This window comes from Prinia subflava, chromosome 12, assembly GCF_021018805.1.
Source record: "Prinia subflava isolate CZ2003 ecotype Zambia chromosome 12, Cam_Psub_1.2, whole genome shotgun sequence".
Lineage (NCBI taxonomy): Eukaryota > Metazoa > Chordata > Aves > Passeriformes > Cisticolidae > Prinia > Prinia subflava.
The window spans coordinates 2791098-2804840 of record NC_086258.1 but is presented as its reverse complement, the minus strand read 5'-3'; the positions used below and the strand labels follow the sequence as shown (position 1 = coordinate 2804840).

The following is a 13743-nucleotide window of genomic DNA, read 5'->3' as shown; positions in this document are numbered from 1 at the left end:
GCAGATTCATGGTACAACAGCAAAAATTATGAAATTATTGACTCTCGGGCTGGTAGCTAAACTCTGGGGCAGGGCATAGGAGATACGGGATTTACAGGATATTTCTGTGCTGCATTCTGCTATGGACTTTATGCCATTTCCTTCAAGTGTCTTCCTTGTCACTATTTATCCATCTTTTCTATTTAAATATAAAGCTCTTTGGGACAGAGACTTTGCCTAAGCAGAGTGCTCAGCCTCTGTTCTCCCCTGGGGTTCTCAGACCTTTCCACATTAAACATTAAAGGAGCAATGGAGCTGCCAATCTGGCAAATAGCAAAGTTCATTAGGATGCACTTCCCTCGAGTGCTGCCCTGCCAGGGTGGCAGTCCCTGTGTGACACAGACCACACCAGGCTGGGAATCCTCCTCCAACACCAGCACTGCCTGGAAAGGCAGTGCAGGCTTCCCCAAAGCCCAGACTCTGGTCCAGGCTTTCCCAAAGAGTTTCAGACTGGCCCTCAGCTGGGAGCTCAGATGTCAGAGCAGGCCAGAGGATGGGTGGTATTTGAGCTTCTTTGGCTGCCTGGAATGTTTAGAGAATGCAGGATAAAAGAAGAATCTCATGAATTGCAGTAACCCAGACATTTATTTGCAATTTCGTTCTTACAGTGTGGGGAGGGAAGGGACCAGCTGTGTTGCCAAAGCTGGTGCCAGTGCAGTCCTTCCCCTTTTCCCTTCATTTCTGGGATCTCAGGAAGGTCTGTTCACAGCATTACTGGAGTTTTTCTCCTTGCACAACTGACATTTTTCTATGACTGGAGCTTGGCAAACTCTCCACAGCAAACATTCAGTCGTAGATCAAGCTTCTGGCTCCAGAAACTCGGTGTTTTATCATCCAGGCTCAGTGGATATTGGTGACTGATGTAGCTCAGGTTGTGTGAGCACACTCCAAATATTCCTCAGAGCAGTAATTTATTTCTTGTTTTACATCAGCAGAAACTGCTGGTGCACATCAATGAGGTTTTGTCTCGTCCACCAGGTGACTTCAAAATACACCAGACACTTTCCAAAGGTCAGGAACAACTGATATGATTCACTGCCAGAGATACCCACTTTCTGTTTTGATGAACATTGATGCAAACAAAAATTCCTTTTGCCCTTAATGACTCAGGGGGGAAAAAAAAAGAAAGAAAAGAAAACTAAATAAAATAAAATAAAATTAAAAAAAAAAAAAAAAAAAAAAAAAAAAAAAAAAAAAAAAAGAAGAAGAAAAAGAAAAAAGAACACAACAATCCGAAACTCATGGATTTAGTTTTCTTTCTTTTTCCCTTAGCAAAGGGAAGTTTATTTTTATGAGTCAGCTGACCCTGCCTATAACTTTGGAGCCTCCTCTGGGATCTCCTTACCCTTCTGGGCCCTATAAATCCCTCATGTCTCTGATCAGGGTTTTTAACTTCTCTTTGCCTCCCCTTTGATCCACAACCAGATTCCAGAGGAGTTAAAGCAAGCCTGGCAGTGAGGGATCATAGCTCCTGAATATAGAAGCAGTCAGTGAATGAAAATATGCATCTCCTCACACATCCCACCACTCCTCCTCTCCCTTGAGGCTTTGAATTGAAAGAGAAAGGGCATCCTTTTAAAAATAAAGCAGCTCTCCCTGCAGAGGGTGATTTTATTCTATTATTTTGCCAGATAGAGAAAATCCTGACAAAGCAGTGCTAAGCTGCTGAGCCCCAGGCATTTTAATACCTCTGGATAAAGAATTCTGGCCTCTACCCCACTGCCTCTGAGAAATCAGAATAAATTATAGCCAGAAAGAAAGCCCATCAATAGTGGACAATTTCCCCATCAGTTACAAAAATGTTAAATAGCTTTCACTGAAGCGAGGCCCTGAGCCAGACAGACTCCAAGTCTTTCATCCCTTTTTTTTTAAATGTTTTTTATGCTAAGTTTTTTTGAGATTTAACAACAAACCTGTATTTAAAAAAATACCCAGGCTGGTCCTTTCCACAAGGATGTGTCTCTCCAGCAGCATCAGGAGCAATTCCCTTTTGCAGAGCCCTGTTTGAGCAGGAGGGTCCTGGCTGGAGGAGCATCCTCTGAGGAAACACACCTTGCTCTGGCTCCCCACCACAGGGCCCAGCCCAGGAGAGGGGAGGGATCCTAAATGCACTGAAGGTGATGCCTTTTGGGACTACCTAAAAACAGAGGCCAGACAGGATTAAGGGAATAAAAAGCAGGTGTATTTATGGAAGGGCCTTCAGGTACATCTCAGGCAGACAAAGCCCCCCAGGGGCTGCACCCAAAATGGACAAAGGCTCACGGGTTTCACACTTTTATCAGTTTGGGCCATTTGCAGATTGGGGTTCATCTTCCAATTACAGCTTCAGCTAATGAAGTCATTTACCCCCAGTTTGCTTCCCCAGCTCACTTTTGTTTCCATCTCTCAGGCCTGAGGCAGTGAGGTGTCCTTGATTGCCAGGCCTGGAGAGGAATTGCTGTGTCTGCCCCAAATGGGGAAGCAGCAGCTCACACAGTGTGTGGAGTTTGGAGTTACACACTAAAGAACTGCAGGGTTACAAATATAGAAATAGATAAAAGCTAAAATCATAAGGCCTCAAAATCATGGAGAAATTGTGAAAATTTCTCCTCTGGTCCTAAAATGGGGCAAATGTGGGATTTTCTGTGCCTGTGTGTGATTGCCAACTCCACCAGACACAGGGAGCAGCAACAATCCCACAGCTCTGCTGTTAAGGGGTTTGGGCCCTCCCCAATCACAGCTAGAGCTCTCCTCTTAATCTGATATCTGCATGGCCATGGGGCATCCACAGGATTTATCCATAATCTTGGAATAATCTTGATAGGGGGAAAAAAAAGCCTATTATTGGCTTAATTCTGTTGCTGTAGAAATTAATTGCTGTAGAAATTTTTAACAGGGACTTCAATAGCAGTCGAGCTGATGTAACACATTTCCATCCCGGCTCACCCGGGGGCAGCAGCCCAAAATCTGATCAGGTTTGACATCAGAGATCACAGAGCTGGATCTGAGCTGTGCCCCAGCCGTGAAGGCTTTGAAACCACGAGTGCAGCCAGATTTCACAAGGCTCCGTGACACCTCCCATGAAATTGGCCCCAGCCCAAACTCCTCAAAGCTCTGAAAATTAGGCCATGGCTTATCTGACACAGATTCATTATTCATGGAGGGACTTTCACATTCACTTCTGGGTTTGTTTGCTTTTTGTTCAGCACGAGGAGGAAATGTTGCAGTCACCCAGAGAGAAATCCCTTCCTATGCCAGGGGCCAACAGGGGCTGCTGGCATCCTCAAAATGCACTGCAGTCCCTATTTAAAGATCCCACCTGGATCAATAGGGCCCTGACCTTCTGTGCAGCACCTGCCTGGCTCTGCACTGCTCTGAGCCACACAGATCCCTTGGGAGAACAAGCAGCACTCTGCAAAATCCTGGACTAATTGCTCATGCTCTTAAATTATTATTATTATTATTATTATTATTATTATTACTCATAATGTTACTAAACAGAAAAAATCAAAGCAGCTCCACTGTTTTCAAGCACCTTATCCTGAAGATAACATAAGAAAGGGACTGCTTAGTGTAAATAACCAACCTAAAAAGCAAAATAAATAAGAAGCTTTTATGTTTGGGACCTTACAATGGGTCTTTAAAAAGTGGAAGTGATACAGCTTGTGTTTAGTGCAAACAGCAAGAGAAAACCTCAGAGCAGAGGCAGCTTCTGGAGGGAGAATGAGTAAAACAAGTGCAAGTTCTGATGAGCAACACTTGAGGCAGCAGGAGCTGCACGTAGTGACCTCAAACCCTCCTCCAGCCTCAGCTTTTAATGGTCATCATTGGCTCAATTTCAAGGAATGTGAGGATACAGGGTCTTGGAAAGATGTTTTGGAAGAGCTCATTCTGCAGTCAGACCTGGAACCCTCCCCAGCCCCCGTGGTTTAAATTCCCAGTTTTTCTTTTCATTGCTGATCCCAGGAGCTTGAAGGTTTGGGATGGAGAAGGGTGGAGCAGCAAGGACAGCATGGCACTGTCTGAAATTCAGGCTCAAGGAGAAATTCAGGTGCTTCCAAGGAGAGGGAAGGTTGTGAGACCCCAGAGCTGGACATTTCCACGGGGGCAGAGCCTTCTCCCTGCTCAGCATTCCCTGGGATTGCAGCAGCCTCGTGCTCTGGTGCAAGGCAGGGATGCTGCACACCAGGAGTGAAGCCATCAGATTTTCCTGAGCTGCCATATCCTGCAGTCCTCACATTCCATTTGCCTTCATGTCAACAGCTTCTAAATTTAGGCTCCCTAATTCCTCCTTAGAGCCAACGTGAAACAGGAAGCTCCAGGTGAGTCAGAGCACCCAAAATAGCTGCCTAGAAAAGCCAGGCTCAGCTGCTGAGTGAGTCTTTACTCCATCCAGCCACCTCACACTCAACAGCCTCATTCAGTTCCAGATAAAGATTATTTAATGTGTGGATTGATAATTTATGGCCACTTTCCAGGGGTCATTTATGGACTGAAACCTCCAAGCAGGACACATTTGTGAGATAAAACACAATGACAGCTGAGCAAGTTGGTAGATTTATGGCCACACAAGAATAAGATTTGCCAGTTTAGGTAATTTTTGTTCCACTTATTCCTTAGGCTTGTCCAGACCTGACAGAGGGAGAGCCACATTTTGGAATTAAGCACCAATTCAGAACTAAAAGTCCCCCTTTTTTTGTTCTTACATAAAATTCTGTAGTAAATATTTGACAATTTTTTCATTCCTTCAGTTTGTATACTTTTAATTTCCTTGGGTTTTTGTCATTCTGCTTCTTCCTCTTTTGGCTGCTATTTTTGTGTCTCTGTTTTTGTATGAAAGCGGATGGAAAAGGAAATCAAACATAAGGTAAAAGGGAAAAGGAAGGAGAGCAAAGTGTGGAGAACTGGGAAGAATACCCCAGCTGTTAGAACAGCTAAATGAACTCTAAGAAGCTCTGGCTCCAAGGATGTCAGGGAATGTGGCTCCAAAGCCAGGCTGGACAGGGCTCAGAGCAACCTGGGATAGTGGGAGGTGTTCCTGCCCTTGGAATGGGGGGAATGAGATGAGGTTTAAGGTCCCTTCCAACCCAAACCAGCCTGGGATTCTGTGATTCCAATATTCACATCAATCACAATTTGAAACTGGCAATTTCTACGTCTTATGCTGTAGAGGAAAAAGGAAGTTTTACGTTGAAAAATGCTAATTTTATGCAATTTTGAAACACTTTATATGAATGTAACTCCAGGGGCTTCAACCAAGTTCCTCAACCTCGACAGTGGTGGGAAAGCAGGACTTTTGCCTGTGGCAGGCAGAATTATGAGCAGAATTGCAGAGCCTTATATTTAAAGGGGTTGTTTTAATGAATAAACCTGACTGTGTTGTGAGTGTTCACTGGGGGCTTTAGCAATGACACCTCTGAAACAGCAAAACAATTCTCCCACATAAAATGGTGTTGTGTTAATTAATGCAATTTAAATATTGGGGGCACAGGTGCTTTCCTGAATAAACACACCTGGCGCAGAGCACGGTGGTGAGAGTGTCTTTAACTGTCTTTAGACAAATCACAGAGCAGCTTTTAGGGTAGAGACAGGCACAGGCTGGTCCTGCAGGCCAAGAAACACAAATATTCCTTATGGGAAAGGAATTCCCTGTGCTGGACCACAGAGCCCTGTGGACAGCTCCTTGGGCTGAGGGCTGCAGGGGGATCTGCCCTTCTCCCATAAAGCTGTGAGGGAATCCCAGGCTGGTTTGGGTTGGAAGAGACCTTAAACCTCATCTCGTTCCCCCCATTCCAAGGGCAGGAACACCTCCCACTATCCCAGGTTGCTCTGAGCCCTGTCCAACCTGGCTTTGGAGCCACATTCCCTGACATCCTTGGAGCCAGAGCTTCTTAGAGCTCATTTAGCTGTTCAAACAGCGGGGGTATTTTTCCCAGTTCTCCACACTTTGTTTTCTTTCTTTTCTCTCCCTTTAACTTATGCTTGATTTCCTTTTCCATCCACTTTTATGCAAAAAATAAAGACAGAAAAAGAGGAGCAGCTTCCACTATCCCAGATTGCTCCAAGCCCCAATGTCCAACCTGGCCTTGAGAATTCCAGGGGCAGCCACAGCTTCTCTGGGCACCCTGTGCCAGGGCCTCCCCACCCTCACAGGGAACAATTTCTTCCTAAAATCCAACCTAAATTTCCCCTCTGCCAGCTTGAAGCCATTCCCCTGTCCTGTCACCACATGCTCAGGTTGGACCCGGTGATCTCAGAGGACTTTTCCAGCCTGGTGGGTTCTGTTGTTCCCTGTGGCTCTCTGATTCATCTCAGAGCTGCAGGGATGTCTGCAGGATCTCCCAGCCCTTGGCAGGTCTTTGGTGTTCTCCCATGAGGGTGAAATGTCTGCATGAAGATTTAATGATTTAATCAGCTCAGCGGAATGCCAGCCCGGGTTTTGGGGAGGGAAAGGGCTCGTGCCTGTGCTGTGACACAGAGGAACACCTCAGTGCAGACCTCCCTCCCAGCAGGTGTTTGACAGCAACCAAGAAAAGACACAGACACTCCAACTCTGCAGTGGTTTGAAGCAGGAACAGTCACAGTGCAGGAGATCAAGTGCCAAAACAACTCAGGGTCACGGAGTTGTATCAACAGTTGAGTAAGATTTGTTTAGTGCCAGGATTTTTAATGAGTCACTTGGTCTTTCCCTGCAGCTTTGATCATGGAATCACTGAACGGTTTGGGTTGGAAAAGGCCTTGAGGGTTATCTAATTCCACTGCATTCCTTGGGCAGGGACACCTTCCACTGTCCCAGGCTGCTCCAACCTGGCCTGGGACACCTCCAGGGATGGGGCAGCCACAGCTCCTCTGGGCACCCTGTGCTGATCTTTCACTACCAAACACATTAGGGGTGGTATAAAGTCCAAATAACTTCAATTTAAGGAATGTAAAACTCACTAACTTCAATTCAAAACTCACTAAGCAAGAAGGACTTCAGCATGCATTTTGTTTAGGTGTTACATAAATTCACTCGCAGAATAACAGGACAAGGGAAAAAAGTTGTTAAGCTGATTTTTGTTTAAAAAAAATTAAATGAAACTGAAAAGAAAACTACAGTAGCTGTGCAGAATAAAAGACAACAGACCTGATTCATTCTATCAGTCCTCTTATGTTAAATGCCATGAAGATTAGAAAAAGCAACTTCCTTCTTGTAAAAGATAAAGAAATTAGAAAATAACTTTACTAATTATCTGCCCTATGAGGTACATGGTATGAACAATTCCATATTATTTTTAATTTCCAGTCAGAGATTTGTTTTCATGAAGGAAGGATGTGATTTAGGGAAGCAGATTCATTGGGATGTTATTGCCAAGGGTGCACTTCAGCAGCAGCACTGCCAGCTGAAGGCTGAGCCTTTTAAAACTGAAGTAAAGCTGGTTTAAATACTGCAGGGGAAAACAAAACCTGCTGGTCTTGAGTCAAAACCAGGAGTATCCATCAGGTAAAAGGGCAAGGGCTGTCCCAAGCCTCATCCCACCCCACCAGGAGATCCCCTGACCTGACACGAGATGTCTCAGCTCTTCTGGACGTGCTGTATCAAAGGAGATCACCCCAAAATCTCACCACTCCAACCTGCTGAGGGGCAGGAAGCACAGACTCGTCGCTCAGCAATGTGGAGGGGAGAATCCCTCCTGTGGGCTGTGTTGAATTCATCACCTTTCAGTCAGGGTGAGACATCATGGCTTGGCTTTGCTCCCCGTGTCCCCCAGACAGAAATGACTCATGGCCCTCACTCGAGGTGACATCGCTGATTTTGTTCAGTTCTGCAGATTTTCCCCTCCTGCTGCTACCTGAGCCATGCACAAAAACAAGGGAAATCCACAAATCCAGGGATCTGTAACCAAACCACCCAGGGAGGAAGCTCGGGGATGAAAGAGAAAGCAACAAAACTCAGAGTGAAAAGCAGCCCAGTCACAGAGTGCCCTGTGTAAGTGGGAGATAACTCAGCTAATCTGGTTTCATACAACTCAAAGGCTTCCTAGAAACTCTATTTTTACTACTCCTCCCAAATCCTATCAAATGGGCAACATGAGTGTGTTGGACAGCAGTCACTACAACACTTAATCCAGGAAAGGAAAATCCACTCCCATCCATTAGCAGGAATCCCAGCTTCTAACAGGAAGGAAATTTTTTCCCCTGATGATTTTTACACGTTTATAGGCTGCAATTTGTTTACATTCCAGGATCCCAAAATGGTCTGAGCCTACTCAGACCAAATAATCTGATTTACCCCTGTTTAATGTGGACCTGTATTACTGAATATGTAAACTCTTATCATTCCTGATTTCTTTTTTTCCCAGAAAGATCAGTGTCCTCCGGGGAAAAATGAGATTTGTTTCTCCACTCTTCACTAGCAACTGCCCACCAGAGAATGAAAATGAACAGTTTATGTTGAAAAAAAAAAGGGGAATATCACAGAAAATAAACTGAACCCAAAATTTTTGTTTGTTTTTCCCAAAGCTTGCAGGTCGAACCCCACAAGGAAAACCAATGTCCCAGAAAGTGCAAGTCACGAATTTTCCCACCAAGACATAATTTTTTCTCACTTTTTCTGGAAAGTACCTGTTTCACCAGAGCTTGTATCAACAGGGGTTGCTAAGAGCATGGCTGGAATTTCTGATCAAAACCACAGAAACACCAAGGCATTAACATAAAATATCCATGGGGATGGGGCTCTTCCCAGAGCCAGGAGGGTCTGCAAAGATTTACACCAGGCCCAGCCCTGCCCAAATTCCTGATAATTAACTCAGGGATGTGACTGTGGTTAAGAACATCCTGGTGGGGTGTCCCTCTCCTTGACTGCAGGGTTGGTGCTTCCTTGCAAATAACAGATTTTAGGAAGTCCCAAAAATGCTAAGGAAGAACCTTCAGTGCTGACTCTGGGAGCTGCTGCTGGGGATGGTTCAGTAAAACTCCTCTGCTGGAAGGGCAGGTGACCCAAAAAATCCCTGATTTCCCCCAAGAGAACTAGAATGCCTTATGTCTGTATTGGAGGTCTAATAAATTAGAGTCAGTTATTTATTTGGGGGGTTTTGAGAGAAAAGCTCTGGAGAGAGTGCCTGATGAGCTGCAAAAAACTTTCCACACTCAGGAGGAATTTTCATGGAATCACAGAATATCCTGAGCCACCAGGATGACCCAGCCCAGCCCCTGTCCCTGCACAGACCCCACCAGCCCCACCCTGGGCATCCCTGGCAGCGCTGTCCAAAGGCTCCTGGAGCTGTGGCAGCCTCGGGGCCGTGCCCATTCCCTGGGGAGCCTGGGCAGTGCCAGCACCTCTGGGGGAAGAACCTTTCCTTGACATCAGCCTAAACATCCCCAAATTCAGGATTTACAGTCCATAGTGGTTGGAGCCTTCTGGAAATGCCCATCTCTCCCCAGAGGAGGTTGTGCCATCCTTTCACGTTGTTCCAGTCACGCCCTTGGAGCAGCACCTGGAACAGCACAGGGCAGCCAAGAGTGCTCCCCCTCCCTCACACACTGATTTTCCAGTTCTGCCTCACTGTCTTGTTGCCATCAGGCTTCTTACTCCTCCCTTGAAAACAGAGGAATCCCTGGAAAACATGCACTAGGCCTTTTCTTTGGTATTTTGTCTCACCACAGAGAAAAGCAGGAAGTGCAAGGTGTTGGCCAGCCCTTCCTCTTTACATTTCCTCCAGTCCTTTTCTCTCCTACGTTGATTTTCTGTGTTCCAGCTGCACTCTGTGACCTTCCCTGCGGCACCTCGGGGAGGGTCACGTCACTGGGAGGTGTCCTGAAAACACAGCCAGACACAAAATCTGCAGTGGAAGGGCACTGGCACACCACTGCCTGCTTCCTCTTCTCACAAGAAACTCTTGTGGGAGTTGGAGAAAGAACAAAAACTGTTTTGCAAGTCCTAAAGAGAATGAGCTGTCGTCTTGCCAGAGCTCAGAGTGGATTTTGCCTGGGGTTTTCCAAGGGGTCTGAAGGAGTGAATGTACAGCTTGCTGTACACACTGAGATTTGGACAGCTGATAGTTGGAATGACAGCATTCCTGACCATTCCCAGCTCAGGGTGGCTGTGCCCACACCAGCCTGAGGGCACAGCTTGTCTCAGGCGTGGTGCTGGCATGGGGCAGTCACGCTGTGGGGTGCTGGTGGGTTGGGTGTGACAAATCCCACCCCAGTATGAGGCTGGGACCATCCAGGAAGGATGCTGGGACCAGTGGTGATGCTGCAGGGCAGACAGAGAGGCTGGCCTGCCTCACCTGCGGGCAGGTGTTCTCCTGGCCTGTGGTGAGGGTCACTTCTCCCTCACACCGTGTCCTGCTGCCTGTTCCTGGCTGTCCCAGTCCCTGCACTGACAGCCCAGGACAACAAAGGGACAGTAAAGCTGGGCTCAGGATCCTTTGCAAGCTGTGGGAAGTCACGGACAATTCCTCTGAGATGTCCTCATTTCAAGCCCTGCTGGAGGTGTTCCCTGCTCTCACCACCCTCCAAAAGCACAAAAGGAGCCGTGATCCAATAAAACATCTGCCCACATCCCACCTGAGGTTTGCTTCCTGACCCTCAGTAAAACACACCTGACATTGCTGCAGCTGCCCATCATAAATGGATGTTCAAAAGCACGGGGTGAATGTTATCAGAGACTGCAAACAGTGGCAGGTGTGTTTGCAGAGAGCTGGGCTTCCACACCCCAGCTTTCACTATTGCACACGGATGAACTACCCCTGTGGGACACAGCCCTGCGACAAAGGGATCCCAGGCACTCCACCCAGTGTTCCTGGTCAGCATCCAAATGCCATGGAAGCACAATCAATTCAGCAGGGAAGCTTAGACTCAAAACTTTGGAGGCATTTGTACATCATGTTGCCCTGGTTTTTTGAGTTTTTTTAAAGTCTTCTACTTGTTCATAAGATGGAGTCAGATCTTTCATTTCTATTCAGTATTAAGGGTCAGTTTTTCACTTTCTCACACTTTGGAACATAAACAACCTTTCTTGGTTTTGTTCACTGTCCTTTGATTACATATTTCTAGCCTGAAAATAATGTTGGTTGACAGCTGGTCTGGCCAGTGGGGTGAAGGGGCAGCAACCCCAGAAGCCAATCCATAACCAGACCCACAAATGTATAAAAATGGAAGAAATAAACAGGCTCACCTCTTTTGGGGAGCAGCTTTTCACTGCAGACCTCCTGCCTCCGTGTCGTTGTTTTGCATGCCGTTCCAACATATATCACGTACTGGATTATGTACTTCAATCACAGAGATGTCTTCCAAAGAAGGAGTTTAATTCTGCTACTCTCTTCAGTTTTCTGAAATTTCAGTGCATTGCTCTGGTCAAATTTTTGCTGTTCAATCATGATTTCTGGTTTTCAGGATATTTCATTTTACTTGAAATAATTTAATCTTGACATGTGGAGTACTACAGTTTAGGACTCATTATATTGAGATAGAAGGAATGGTTAAAAAAAAAACCAAACGTAAGCTTATGGTGGAAAAATAATTGTCTGTCCCATTTAAGGGAAAGTCAAGTCCTTTTCTAATTATTTTCTAGAAGATATTAAGAAAAAAGAATCACAGGTCATAAGCAATCATAGACTCTCCTCAACTTCCCTTGGAAGTGCTGGATGTTGGATTTCACCCTGAAAATCATATTTAGACATTTCTTCATTTGCATTTCCCTCATTACTTTTATTTTTAGGATGAAAATGGACAAGTCTCCCTCCTGTCACTGCTCCCAGATATCAAGCACCATTGCCCAGAAGAACCATTCTGAGTCCCTCAGCCTCGCTGAGCTGTGCCCTGGGATGGAGCTGCCACATTCCCTGTGGAGCCATCCCATCCAGGCTGGGAGAGCAGCATTCCCAGCCCATTCTCAGCTGAGGCACAAATTCAGCACATTTTGTGTGGGGCAAGTCACATGGAGTGATTACATACATACACACATACAGTCATGAAGTCATACAGGCTGATTTCTAACACCGCCCAGCCTGGGCAGCCCATGGCCATGGTGAGTCAGGGAAAACCCCTGGAAATGTACTCTTCCCTTCCTTCTTTCCCTGCAAATTCTCTTTCCCAGAGAATTTACCTTGGGACTTCTGGATCTTCTTCTGCTGTTGTGGCTCGAGGAAAGAGCTTTTAGCACTCCGCCCCTTTCCCAGCCAGCAGGAGCAGAGTGACAAATAGAGGTGCAAGGTTAAGAGGCAAATCTTTATCCAACCAAAGAGATCTGCAGGTTTACAATTAAATCAGCAAAAAACCCCAGGCTCTGATTCATCCAGCAACTCATTTTAGGGAGGAATGGGAGGAAATCAGTCAAGGCGGAGCAAAGAGTGATTTTATAGATATTTTGTCAAGCACTGAGGCAGTCAGCACCCACCACAGTTCAACAGGGAGGCTTTGCTGGCAATTTGTTCAGCATGCAGGAGAGGCCACTGTGAATCTGCCCAGAACCTCAGATCATGATGGAAAGAGGCCCATGCACAAGTCTTGTGCAAGTAGAAGATGTGGTTGATCACAGCCCGTGCAAACCCTGTGGAAACATTTGATGTTACCAGGCACTCTCCTGCTAAAACCAAAAGTGACCTGAGAACGAGTCTTGTAGACAGGAGCCAGCAAGTGCTGTTCAGTTTGATAACTGGTTGATGAAATGTGTTCACTCCTAGGCTTCATCCTGGGACAGCACAGGCAGCGATCCCATCTTTGCCACTTTCTCCTGAAACTGCGCAAGGAGCTCAATTAAGGAGTGGGGGAGGAGATTGGGAAGTAGCAGGGCGAAAACCACGAGCCCAGGAGCTAAACCCATCTGCCTCCTGTTTTCCATGCTCCCCTTTCACGCCTAGCCTCTTGCTGAGGATCAAACAAAACAACTTACATAACCTGCTGAGGGTGACGTCCTTACGGGGCTGGCCCTGCTCATCCCCATCTCACATGTGCTCAGACATGCCCGTGAGGTACAGCATCCAGCTCCTGCTCCTTCACAGTGCCCTGAGACAGCCTCTCCCCTGCTTAAAGAGCCTGAAATATTAAACAGATGTGAATTTCACTGTAATCAAGGGTGCAATAGCTGGCAGCCCATTGGTCACTGTTTTACGCTGTTATTTTCATTAACGTCAGTGCAAGACTTCAAGTCCCTATTACATTTCCCAGCCTAATTTCTTTCTTTCTTGCCTAACTCTGCTCTGTGCACGTTAAGGAGCCCTGCACGTGTTTTCTGCTGCTCTTGGTGTTCTTCTGAAGCACACAGATGTGGGGTTCTTTAATCAGGAAGATGACATGTGACCAGACCCTACCAGACATTGCACAATCAGTGGGATCATGCCAGGGAGCTGAATGACTCCAGGACTTGGGCCAGTCCAGTAAACAATTAGCGTGCTCTTGGCAGGAAGGGAAGACTGGTTTTTGGAAGAAAAGCTTTTAGAAAAAAAAGAAAGCTGAACAGAGTTAAATAAATCACTCCTCACAGGCCTTGGCTGCAGATTCATCCCAAGCAGGGCTTGGGATGTTCTCCCACTGAAGCCACAGGAAAGGAGAGGGGGGAAAAACAAAAGGAAATTTCAGCTCTGGAGACTTGGTTTTTCTGCTTTGTCTGACCCCAGTGGCCTTTCTGAGCTTCCAAACACTGGTAAGCCTTTTCCACGCTTCCTTTGCTTGTGGGCAACCACAGACCTGGAAGTGCAGTGGGCAGGACTGGGCTTCCCCTGCCCCAGAAAACCTCCCTCT

General features: G+C 46.4%; 1 long non-coding RNA gene across 5 annotated transcripts; it reads right to left on the bottom strand.

Moving 5' to 3' along the window:
- Window positions 1-60: 60 nt before the first annotated feature.
- On the bottom strand, window positions 61-13162 carry LOC134557057 (uncharacterized). 5 transcript variants are annotated; one of them, XR_010081978.1, is made up of 6 exons: window positions 12896-13162; window positions 12401-12742; window positions 11180-11333; window positions 9659-9814; window positions 1953-2176; window positions 61-1144 (listed from the first exon to the last, which is right to left on the bottom strand). It is a non-coding gene; the product is annotated as an uncharacterized LOC134557057 (long non-coding RNA). The 5 variants fall into 5 exon arrangements; XR_010081976.1 differs by lacking the exon at window positions 61-1144 and having other exon boundaries at window positions 1225-2176; XR_010081979.1 differs by lacking the exon at window positions 61-1144 and having other exon boundaries at window positions 1225-2176; window positions 12607-12742.
- Between the last annotated feature and the right edge of the window lie 581 nt (window positions 13163-13743).